Genomic DNA, 12,385 nt, shown 5'->3' on the forward strand with positions numbered 1-12,385 from the left:
CTGCTTTCAGCATGGATAAACAGTAGACGTACATTTGCCATAATAAATTTACTTTTTTTAAGAGTGCCTAATTCAAATAAAAATTGCTTTCTATCTTTTTTTTCTATAGGATTGTGTCCACTAATTACAGGTACCATATTATTATAAGTACACATCTTTACAGGGGCAAAACACAGGTTTTGTTTGTTTTTTTTTTGTATTTTGTTTTTGTTTTTTTTGTGGGTAACCTGTACAAAATCTGAGGAAATCTTAACTTTCTTCTGCTTTTTGAAGATTGTTTAGTGTCAACTTTGTGTACATGAAAATGCCACATCCTGAATATGATGCAAGTTACTTGAGTCCTTGTAAACACACTGAGTGATCATCAATAATAACAAGCACTCACATATTTATGACAGTCATATTGTTTAAAGAGACACCATAAAACGTTACTGTTTTAACCTTGGAATGGATGATCTAAGTATTTCCTTTGTCACTGGTCACACTTCACACAAAATATACAACCAGCCACAAACAATCACACACACACACTCTTACATGCCCATTATGTTTTATGCGTTGAGGTGTTGAGGGTCAGAAAGTGTGTCTGCTAATAAAAAGTGAAATATGTCCATGTCTGTTTGTGTGGATGGGAAGAGGAGACAGAATGATAAACAGACAGGTATTCAAATTTTCACACACACACACACACACACACACACACACACACACACACACACACACACATAAAGAGGACCTATATGTTACCCAGTCTGCATTGGAGGCTAGAAGAGCAACTGGATATGTTGATGTCTCAACGTGTAGTGGAATGCTGTGGCAAGAACAGGAGAGACATACGTTAAACCGCTGTTAGCATCTTAAAAGGAATGTTTTTTTCTTACATATGTCAGGATATACTTCCGGCATCAATAACAGAAAAAAATCACAGATTTTCAGTTCCAGTCTTATTTTTATCTATTAACATTTTTAACCAATTTTAAATTTAACCAAACAAAACCTCCCTGTAAGGTTGCTGCATAAACCTTCATATGAAATAAAATCTTAAGAAAACGTTAATTTTTTTTTTTCAACACAACACATGAATTACCTTTTTTAATCCCTTTTATTAACCACATGAAATATTATCCCTAACATAAACTGTATTGTTGTTTGTTCATCCTGATGTTTTACTATTTGCACAAAATAATTGCATATATTTATCAAAGAAACACCTATGTGTACCCTTTTTGTAACAACAGTCTCACAAAAAAAGGTGTTATATTACTTTAGCGATGCTTTCGCACACTTTAACATTCTACCAACACATCCATAACTTTATTCCCAACACAAACATGAAAATACAGCTAATCGTAGCATTAAACCTTCAACTTGTATTTACAACAAAAACTGACCAGAAAATAAACATGCGTGAGAAAGTGTTTTCCAACTGTAGGTGTATCAAACAGTACAGTAGTTCCTCTCTTACTTACGGTAAGTTCATTTATACTTTATCACTACTCCACGTGCCAAAACCGCTAGCGTTAGCATGGTAAGCATTCAGACTTAAACTCATGTTTACACACTCCTGACTAAAAACGAGCTCATCCAATAACTTGTGTAAACACATAGAGCTTGGTGCTAATGTCTTAAAACTGTTTTATTCTGGTTTTTGTGACTTTTGAGTGCGTTTTACTAACCTGTGGTAAGAATGGGGGAGACACACGTTGCACTGCTGTCAACATCTCTAAAAGAGTGTTTATTCTTCCTCTGTGCTCAAACGCTATTTTATGCCACCAGCGCCACTGCGCCCCCTATTGGATGGATGTGGGATAGCTAAATAGAAACTGAAACTGCCAAGAAACCATATAATTGGAACTCTGGAAAATAAACATTAATAAATGAAAAAATAAATTAAAGGGCTCTCTGTCTTCATCTGCTTCAATCGGCTTGTTCTTAAATTTTTTCTAAAGACACTGATTTCAACTCTACATATACAAAACCCAGTAGATGGCAGGTTTATCAGATGGCACATCTACACTGATGCCTATACTTCAAGTGAATGTACACGCTCTGACAGTGTAACCCATCCTCTGTTTCCACACATATCCATCCCTCCAGCTGTTGGTTTTGCCCTTGTGAGCGTTGTTTTTTCAGGTTAGAGTTATGTAGGCCAAAGGTCCCTGTAAGTGTCTATACGACCCACTTTAAGCTGCTGACCTCTCAGTTGTGTGTAATACCTGCTGTGCGAATTTTTAAAAAACAACTGGAAGGCAGTAATCAACAAACCAAGTTGTTAATTGATTATTTTAGACACAAAGAGAGGGTGTTGTACTTTCCCATATATTAAAAATGAATATAAAGTAACAATGCTGGATGTTAATTCTGAACAGGTGAGTTTTTTCATGACACATTGAGGGATGGGCGTAAAACACCAACGTATGCAACAGGGATATCAGAAGGGCAGTCTATAGCCTAATAAAAGCACTTACCTAAAAAATAAATAAATAAATAAATAAAAGAGTGACTAAGACCCACCAAATATAATCGAATACTTCAGTTGAGAAACCAATGTATCAAGATTCTATTTTCAAATGTCAACTGTGTTTGACTGCAGCCTCATGAAAAATGTACAAATTGAAGCACACAGTAGAACAAAATAGAACCCTCTTATTAGTTAGAACACTCAAAGGAATTAGATGATAAAGAATAAGGGTTTGAAATTCATATTTTAGCAACTCTAAAGCCTCAAGAAACATGTTGCATTTACACAAATCCTTCTCAGTAAGAAACATAGAGTTTGACCTTATCTGTCTTCACTTATCAATAATCATATGACAGTCACTGTCACAGTTTATTGTTAGGTACATCATTTAAAGCAAAAGTCGAAGATGCAGGGACTATTTTCATTCATTCAAAGAACTTTATTTATCCGTTAGGAACTTCGTTTGTGCAGAGCATCAGTGCGTGTACAATACAACATGCATTCAACAGTCAACCTAAAAATACTGATAAAGGACGATTAATTAAAATGAATGAATGAGTGAATAAATAGAGCTAATAAGTAAATCGTTAGTAGATTTAGCGCTTTAGATCGAACTCTAGAAGGAATTCATTTCATCGACTTAACTTTGTCAGAGATGTCTGTGCCTTTTGTAAGGAGTCATTTATAGAAACAAAATAAGGCCTGTGGTTATTAAACTGGGACATTGTAAGAAGGCAGGTGTGCCTCAGGGTTGCTGAGACATGGGGTGCACTCTGGATTGCCAATAACCATTTTATCCGTTTTGGAGGGAGTTTTAGCCTTTATTAAATAAATGGGGATGACTTTCACCAAATCATGTTGGGAATCAGATGAGGAGAATGGCCCCTGTACATGGGGCACCACCTACACCAACTGTGCCGAGGTAGTCTTAACACATACTTGGAGGTCACCTTCAGAAGGAAGACCACACAGCTGTAGAGAAAAAGTCTGTAAACAATGCCAGCCCTAGCTGTGTGGAGAAATTAGTTGAGCATATTCTATCCCTGCCTATGAATCAAGAGAGTGAAGCAAAATAAAATGAGTAGGCCTAAAGGGGATCTACCACAATCTTGGAAAATGTTGTTGAGCTGTGTTTATGTGGCACCTTGAAGGGTGTGTGTGAACATCTCTACTTCAGGTTTGGTTTCTTATCTATATGAGAAACAAACTGGTAAAACAACAAGTTTGATTAAAACTGAGAATAACAAGCAGGGAAAAGTTTACACAGCTGAGAGAAAAATGAGTTTTCACACTCAGAACACAACCTGCACTCTGGTGTAGTGAAGCTGCTGCTAGAAGACAGATGACTGTCACTTCCTGTTTGATTCATCACACATCATCAAATGAAAAACTGAAGTGAGTCAATTTGTTTCAATGACTTCAAGTTTTTCATGTATGCTAATAAACAAACAAGTTTGCAAAGGTTGAAGTGAATTAAAACATGTTGTAATGGAAAGTAGCACAGCCATAAATCAAGTTCTCACATTTCCTTTACAGTGCTTCAGAACCAAAACAAATAACACAGTTTTAAAAGAAACAGTTCACATTTTAGGCTTACTTAAAAGATCTTTCATGAGTACCAGTTGTTGCACAAGCACCCCAAAGAACAAGCACAGTGAGATGGAAGCTCTAAAGCTTTTAAAAGTAGAAAATCCACAGATCTGATCCTCTCACACTTCATACAGAGCCTGTTTACAACTGGTACATGTCAGGAAAAGAGGTCAGCCTGTTCTTTTTGCTCTTCTGTTGCTTCAACCCTGTGAGCTCACGGCTACAATTAAGGGTTATCGCTAAATTAAAGATAACATTATGTGGTTTCTAACATAAATTGTCAGTTTAGAACAGCAGTTGCAAACTTGACTGTTTTTGCTTGATTGGTTAAACTCCTGATACTCATAAAGATGGTGCTGATGTGCAAACATTACTTTTGAACTCTGTAAAATTAACTGAAAAAAGTGCTGGATGATTCATTCTACACTATGTTCAGTCTGGTGTCCAAACACATCACTCTGCGGGCTACATCCTCTTCTAACTCCTTCAGCTCTGGACTCCTGCCAGTCTGCTGGACAACAAGACACTGTGCTGTGACTTCAGTGATATTGAGGAAGACTGTGTCTGGCACAAGATAGTGATATGTCCTATCCCTGCAGCTCAGTCTTACCCACAGCTGAGTTTCAACCTTGGACTAAACCATGTCCTTTTATTATATTATCCTGGAAGGACACTCCTCAGTGGGCAGTGTGATTTGATGCCAGACATGTGAGGCTGAATGTCATTTCTGTCTGGAGATTGTAAGTTCACTATTGGCCTCAAACCAGCCATTGACATTGTTACCACAGAAATGTGGGGACAAAACTGGACAGAGTGTCACACGGGGTTAGAAGTCATGTTTGGATGGTAAGCTTATTTTTGGTACTTTTTCTATTTGACCTCTTGCTACTGAAGCATGACTGTGACAATATCTGTCAATCTGTTTTTTTTTTCTGGCTAACCAGAACCAGGCTGTAAAAATATTTCTTAATGCTGCAAAAGTCCTCTTAGTTTTTGTTAGGTGTGTATGTGGTTACCAGTTTTTCAGTAGCCAGCCTCAGGCAGACACTCAATGAACTTTTAGCATTTCTGCAGAAGCTTCATTTTTTGAACCCCATTTCGCCCCGTTAGAGCCCAATGATGACACAAAGAGTAATTGGAAAAAATGCACCAAAACCCAAAATGTACAAAAGAAAAAAAAATTACTGGCTGAACTTTTTTGAGACTTTTTTTGTTACATTTTGGGTGTGGGATCTTGTTACATTTTAGGTGTTATTACATTTTTTTGATTACATTTCTGGCTCAGCACTTTTGTTACATTATCCACCAGTAATTGCATTTTATTTATTTATTTAGATACATTTGGAATCATTGTTACAAATCAAACTCTAACATACACATTGTTTGTGACCCACACAATCTTGAACCATTTTGGACCCATACAGTATTCAGTACTGAGAGCATCTGGTTTAAGCCAGGTGAGAAGTTAAGTGATGTCATAGTCTCTTCAAATTCCCTTGGATTAACCTGTGAGGTCAACATCTCTGAGTTCTCACAAACCAGTCAAAGCTACAGACCTGGTGTCAAACATTAAGACGACATTGACTTACCGCTGTTATACAAAGCGAATGACCATAAACATAGCTGCATGTAAGAACTCACACAAGAGACCTTGAAATGAGAGCCAAAGAGTACCTTGAGAAAGCCGCTGGAGTCAGCACCTTATGCCCCCAAGATGCCAAATTGGAGACATGACAAAGTGTTGGTATTTAAAAAGAGGAGAAAGAATTTGTCTGACATCTGTTGGGATTTTCATGACCAAGTGTGAATAACTTTCAGAAGGACACTTTAAGAACCATTGATAGGTTGCTGAAGGGTTGCTCTTAATTCATTGTCCAATCACAATTAACCCTTACTATTCATAAACTCCCATGAAGGTAAGGTAAGGTAAAGTGTAACGTCTCATGATCAAACAAGTAGCACAACGTTTAATCACAACATGCTTAAATCACATCATTTGGCTGAAGTGTGTAAAGACATTTTGATTTCACTTCACTGACTGGATGTGCGATCAGATGTTCAAGGTGTGGTCCTCTCTGATCATGTAAATGCTGACTGTCTTCATGATATGGATCACAGTTGCAGTTCCATGACCCAACCCCACCCTGATACCATCGTATCACTTGGTATCAACACTGGATACAGGTATCAGCATGTCAAAGGTTGGCCAAGTTGAACAGCAGATGGCATGTGACATCATGCAGCAGGAGGGGAGCTGACACTGAGTCTGCTTAGACAAACAGCAGCCGGCAGGAGCCTGCTGAGAGGGTCGGCATGTGAGACATCAGGGCATCACGTGTGCATGTTCTCACTGTGGTCATGGGATCAACGTAAAGTACAGTACATGAACTACAAATACATTTTCCAAGTCCTACCCATGCCATTGTGTTGATTTGAAGTCTCTCCATCAGTATGTGATTGTCAAGATGTTCTTTTGTACAATGCCTTCAGAACAACATCTCATAATCTTTTAACTCTGTGCCTCTTTGGATGTGTTGAATTAGACAACATTTAGGATGCTAGCTAACCCCAACCATATTAAAAACATTGCTTATGAGTCATATCGTGTTATATTGTCTTATCTCCTTTTATAAGCTGAATACCTTGAATTTTATTCCAAATTTATTTTAACCCTTGGTAGGGATGGGTACCAAATTAGGTATTTTAAGAGGTACCGACCGAATTCAGTCAAAAGTACCGAGCACCGATTCACATAAAATCCATGTTCAGGTACCTAAATGTATCCTTGTGTCTGTGTGGCAGGGGAAGATTAGGAGATTTTTCATGCTGGACATAAATGCAGCATTACAAGGTTATACACTGAAGAATGAATATGCTGAATTGGAAAAAAAAATGAGATTTTGTTATTAAACAAATATATTTTATTTACACCATGAACACTAAAAAGTACCAAAAATTGATACTGTTGAGTACCGATACTGATTGCCAGGTACCAGGCATCGGTACCGTATCGTTTCAAATGTGAAAGGTACCCACCCCTCACCCTAAGTATAATGAGGTGACATCAATGCCAAAATAAGGGACAATTTTTTAAGTTGAGTAAAGTTTAGGATAAATAATGTCTTTTTGGAGCATTTGGCTATTGTCAAGTTGATCTATGAAGGCCAGAACTGATCATAAGTGGTTGAAATTTTGGTTCTGGAGTGAAGTGAGGGCCCTAGAAAAAGCCATATTATCAAAGTCTGAAATCTAAACCTTTGGTTTATCCATCAGCTAATGCTTTAGCTCCTAGTGACGCACCCACAAAGAAACAGTTACTACATTGATATTGTCTTTGTAGTGTTAGCCAGCCTGAGTAATTCATGTGTTACTCTAGAAAACACCAGAAAAAGTCTCTTTCTCAGTGCTGCAGGTTGGGTTCGGACAGTTTGATGAATCAGTAACAGTCGGGAGATGTATTACTCCCCCTCTGTCACATCAACAGCAGTGACAAGATAGTTTCAGTGACAGATTGATGTGCAAAGATCTGCTGACACATTGGTATCAGTTGACTTTAGTCTCGGTTTAGGTTCTTTAGTCCCTTTCAAGTTTGTCCACAAATCCTTCTACAGTAAAAAATCCAATTATCAAAATGTATTTCTGCAGACAACACAGCTCCTCTTCTTGACATTTGTAGTGGATGCTGGATCAAACTGCCATTATCTGGCATCAATGCAGCAGAGGTGGGGTTTTTTTTCAGATTGTAGTCTGGGGATCCAGACATGACAGTGTAATTAATGTTTGTCTAAACTGCTTTTCTCCAAACGCAGCTGTGTGTGGGACAGGTGGTGTCACCACAGATGTCATATGTATTCATCTCTTCAGTGGTTTTAGTTAGAGTTTAAAGAGGAGTTTCCTGCCTTTATTTTATTTTGGCTTTATACTGTCTCCCTGGTTCCCCTGTAGTAGCTTTACATGATTTACAGCCAAAGAAATCCCTATTTTTCCTCACACTGATGTTTAAGAAAACCCTTATTCCATCTTTTGCCTGAAAAGCTTCATTTGAGCTGCTCTCTTTAAGGCTCCCTGCTCCATAAACCCCCTTTCCTCTGATTGGCCAGACTTCTAAAGGTATGAAGGGCAGAGCTTTGGCAGGCTTTGGTGTTTGAGTCCACCCCTTCAGCATGTTATAATGAATCAGGAGATCCTTATGTGATGACCTCATCATTTTAGCAAGTCTAAAGAAGGCCTCTTGCTATATTTAAAACAGACCATTTTGGGTAGTTTACAGACAGATAGAGATTCAGGGATTTGCACCACAAAGAATGAGTAGTGTTTTTGAATTCTAGACAATTTAAGCACAAACGTCCAGCACTGTTACTTTATATCCATATTAAAATATGAGGAGATATACAACCCCTGCTTAAAACAAAGACAAGATAGCTAAATCAATGCTGACTTAAAGAGCTGTTCTAGATTATATTCTTCTATACCGAAACTTTTAAACAGGCAAGGAAATACTTATTTTAACCCTTTGAGAACCATAAGCAAAACCAGCTTTATAGGTGATCTTTGATAATCATGAAATCTAGCTATTGTGCTAATTCCGGCATATTTACAATGACGTGTTTAGCGAAATTGTCGATTGATGTGCACTGTCCTAATCAAATAAATGAATAAATAAATAAATAAATAAATAGATAATAGAAAATTAAAGCAGCCACAGTGGCCTTTAGGCTTATTAAAAGAGTGGCCCCAATCTTTCACCCTGTTTGAAACGAACACATCAGAGATCTAATGATGCAGTCATGGGTCTTCTGCTCCTGTGAGTGAGGACTATTTTAGATGTATTAGAAGTGTGATAGTGAGGATGAGGAAGTCTTGCAGTGCTGCTGACTCAGCACATGGCTCAACGATGGCCATCATTTGTGAGAATGTCATGTTCGTGTTCTGAACCAGCTACTTGAAGCTGGCGACACATGAGGATGCCAGAGGAGTGAGAGCATGGCCACAGATGGGCCGGAGGTCAGAGGTCATTCACATTCAACAGGGTGTGGAGGTTCAGGAGGTGGAGTATACAATGCGTCAGAGGGCCTGCCGTGTGTGTGATTTTTGATACTGTGCATATGCATGGCCAATGGCACATGTCGACAAGTGTGGAAATTTGTCTTGGTGGAAAGTTTTTCAACTTCACTTGTCTGTTTTGCACTCTTAAAGAGGTTTAACCTTTAGAAGTTCCTAATGTCCGTGGTGAACATTCAGTGTTCCTTCTGAGTGTGCCACCAGTGGAAGTGACTCTCATACTGCAGAAGCTTGAGATTCGGTTTAGACGAACTTTGAACTTTACTTTTGTACCAAAAAGAGGCTGCTGATTTTGTCAAGCAACATGCACTTTAAAAATGAAAAAGAGGAAGTGTGGGTCAGATCAGATCATCAGTGTTTCAGGTTTTATGTTGGCGCATGGTCATTGCTTCAAGACAGATATTAATGTCAAGGTATCTGCCACTGCTATTTCTGTAAAATGATTTCTGCTTTTTCCAAGAAAATCCAAGAAATAAAGAAAGAAGACCAACATATGCATGCACAGACACGGACACATGCACACGCATGCACACCCACATACACACAAACACACACACTGATCCGTCAGCTCGTAGGATAAATGGCGTCTGGGTGTGTTGGTGACAGCTCATTCCAGACATCACGGTGAAGATTCTGTTGTACAGTAAGACGATCTGTCAGCTTCTCCCCTCCTGTTGAGTCACCTCGTATTTATGGATTACTGTCACAGTGGGTACGAAGTCATTTTGTCCCCTCATGAGCTCATGAAACAGATTTTCATTTCTTGTTTGAAAAGAATCTCTAATCCCATGGGAATGTTTTCTCTTGTTGTTTCGCCTCTGACACTGGACTTGGGAAGTAGATTCAAATCCTTGTGATTTTTCTCTTTAGGTCAGCATTGTAGTTTATACTGCCTTAAAAATGAAGTGCACATTTAAAATACGGACATTACTGTTTATCTTGCATCCTGTATATCACTCAAGCAACTACTAGTCATATCACAAATGTGGACAAAATCCCTTAATAGTTTTGTTTTATCCTCAGATCAAAAATTTGACACAAAAGTAATGTCAGTGTTAAAAAAAATATTAACACAGATAAAACTGGATTAATCCAGGCTTTTTAAGTGACAAATAATAGCATCAAAAATTTAAGCAAGTCTATACGCCTGACTTTGCCTAAATATTATCAAAATGGATATCTTAAAAAAACAAATTCAGTGAATTAGAAAATAAATTATCAATTAAGATTTGAAGGATTTGTTTGTTTTCTTCTTTGGTGTCCACTCTGAACTTGTTCAGAATACTTCAATACATTTTTCAGAAAAAAAAATAAACTCCTGAATCCATCTAAAAACTGCAACAATACTTTGGAGTTTCACCCTAAAACCCCTCACTCTTCGGATGTATGATTAAAAATATACTTTAGACTTCTTCAACATTTGTCCTCTAAGAGCGGCGTCATTAAAAGTTGTCTGTGTTTACTGTCTCACAGGAGCTGCTTCCTGTCCTGTATGAATTATGCAAAAGTGCCTCTCTGGTATATTCTGCTTCAGCTTAATAGGAGCATCTGCAGGATGATTTAAAGTTGAAATGCTGCTCTCTCTCAGCAAGTTCAAAATGTGAATAAAAGAAGTGTGTGGCAGATTCAATAAGCTGTCCTTGCAAAATGGAAATGAGACTGGACTGTGAACGGGTTGATTTCAAACTATGAACCTCCACGGCAAAAAAAAAAAAAAAAAAAAAGTGACCGGTGCACAATTTCTTCTACTTTACTTTCATTTTTTTGTATTTGTAATGGAACATTAGTCACACAGGGCTTATTTTTATGACATGCCTTTCAATAGTAGGTCTGCATATCGAAAGATAAGACTTAAATAAGATGGCAATAAACACCTGACACACTTAAACCTTTTTGCATTACACAAATATAAGAAACTGCTGTAACCGTCCTCTTTCCATTTTGTTTTTTTCTTCTAGATACCGTGCACTTAATGCAAGAAATTTTACAAAAAAAAAAAAAAAAATTCCGAAAATCATGGACAGACACTCAAATGCTCTGTGGTTTTTAAATGGTAAAGTCATCTTGTGCACAAAATGTAGGGTGATTTAGAAATAACAACAACAATAGTAATAATAATCATAATCATAATCATAATCAAAACATGTAACAGGTTGAAATCAGAAGTATATCAACAGCCATCGTTATGTGGAGAAGAATGTGATGTGTGTGCGACTGTGCCACTGAGTCACAGGTGCTTCTCTGAAATAGAAATATGACATAATGCTCTGACAGGCAGCCTGATGACACAGAAGCGTGTGTGTGTGTGTGTGTGTGTGTGTGTGTGTGTGTGTGTGTGTGTGTGTGTGTGTGTGTGTGTGTGTGTGTGTGTGTGTGTGTGTGTGTGTGTGTAAAAGAGGGATTGTGTGGCTGGACAGAGGGCTGGTGGTAATAAAGCACATACTGTATGTGATCTATAAGTAAGATCCATAGGTTGCTTTGTATGTGTATGTGTATGTCTAAGTGTGAGTGTATGTGCTAATGTGCATGTGTGTGTGACTATTTTATCGCAGCAGGTGTGTGACAGCGTGTAGTATATATGTAAAGTATGCAGTTACTTCAACCCTCATGTAATTTTGCCTGAGCAACTCATTGCATGTGCATGTATGTGTGTGTGCGTGCGCGCGTGTGTGTGGATGTAATCTTATACTTCTGAATTGTTTTTCAGCAGGGTGGAAATGGTTTTTGAAGTGGTTTCTTCTGATTTGATCAGAGCAAATCACTAAAAACAAAAGGTTTTACACTATAATGATTTGACCCTTTTTTTGTTTAGAAACTGTGCAGTTTTCCTTTTTTGTTTTTGTCTGTTGATCCTTTGGTGTTTTCCTGGCTTTTGCTTACAAAATGTGAACTACTCAAATACTAGTAATCATTAACTGTTTCTCAAATGCAAAGACTTATGATGTGCTGCAAGTGGACACTTAGCAATCAGATATGATTTCAGTGATGTTTCCTGTGTTTGGAGTTTAAGTTAAGAAGCATCAGGGTACAAGAGTCTTGAGTAGCACAATCTACCATTTACATTTATATAGGAGAATTATAATCCATAGACTGAGTTGTGTGTGTTAAGTGCACTGAATGAGTACGTGTTCTGTGTAATTTATAATTCTCACTTCACAAGGAGCTGTCTGCCATGGCGCATGGCTGCTGTTATCAGGTTTCAGCAGGTTGTGTGGAAGCTGGATCACTTTACAAGATCCAAACACTGCAGCCGAACATACCTGCACACACTGC

The sequence above is a fragment of the Halichoeres trimaculatus genome, unplaced genomic scaffold (assembly GCF_033239565.1).
Source record: "Halichoeres trimaculatus isolate MK-OKI-2021-1 unplaced genomic scaffold, fHalTri1.1 fHalTri1_scaffold_8, whole genome shotgun sequence".
Taxonomy (NCBI): Eukaryota; Metazoa; Chordata; class Actinopteri; order Labriformes; family Labridae; genus Halichoeres; species Halichoeres trimaculatus.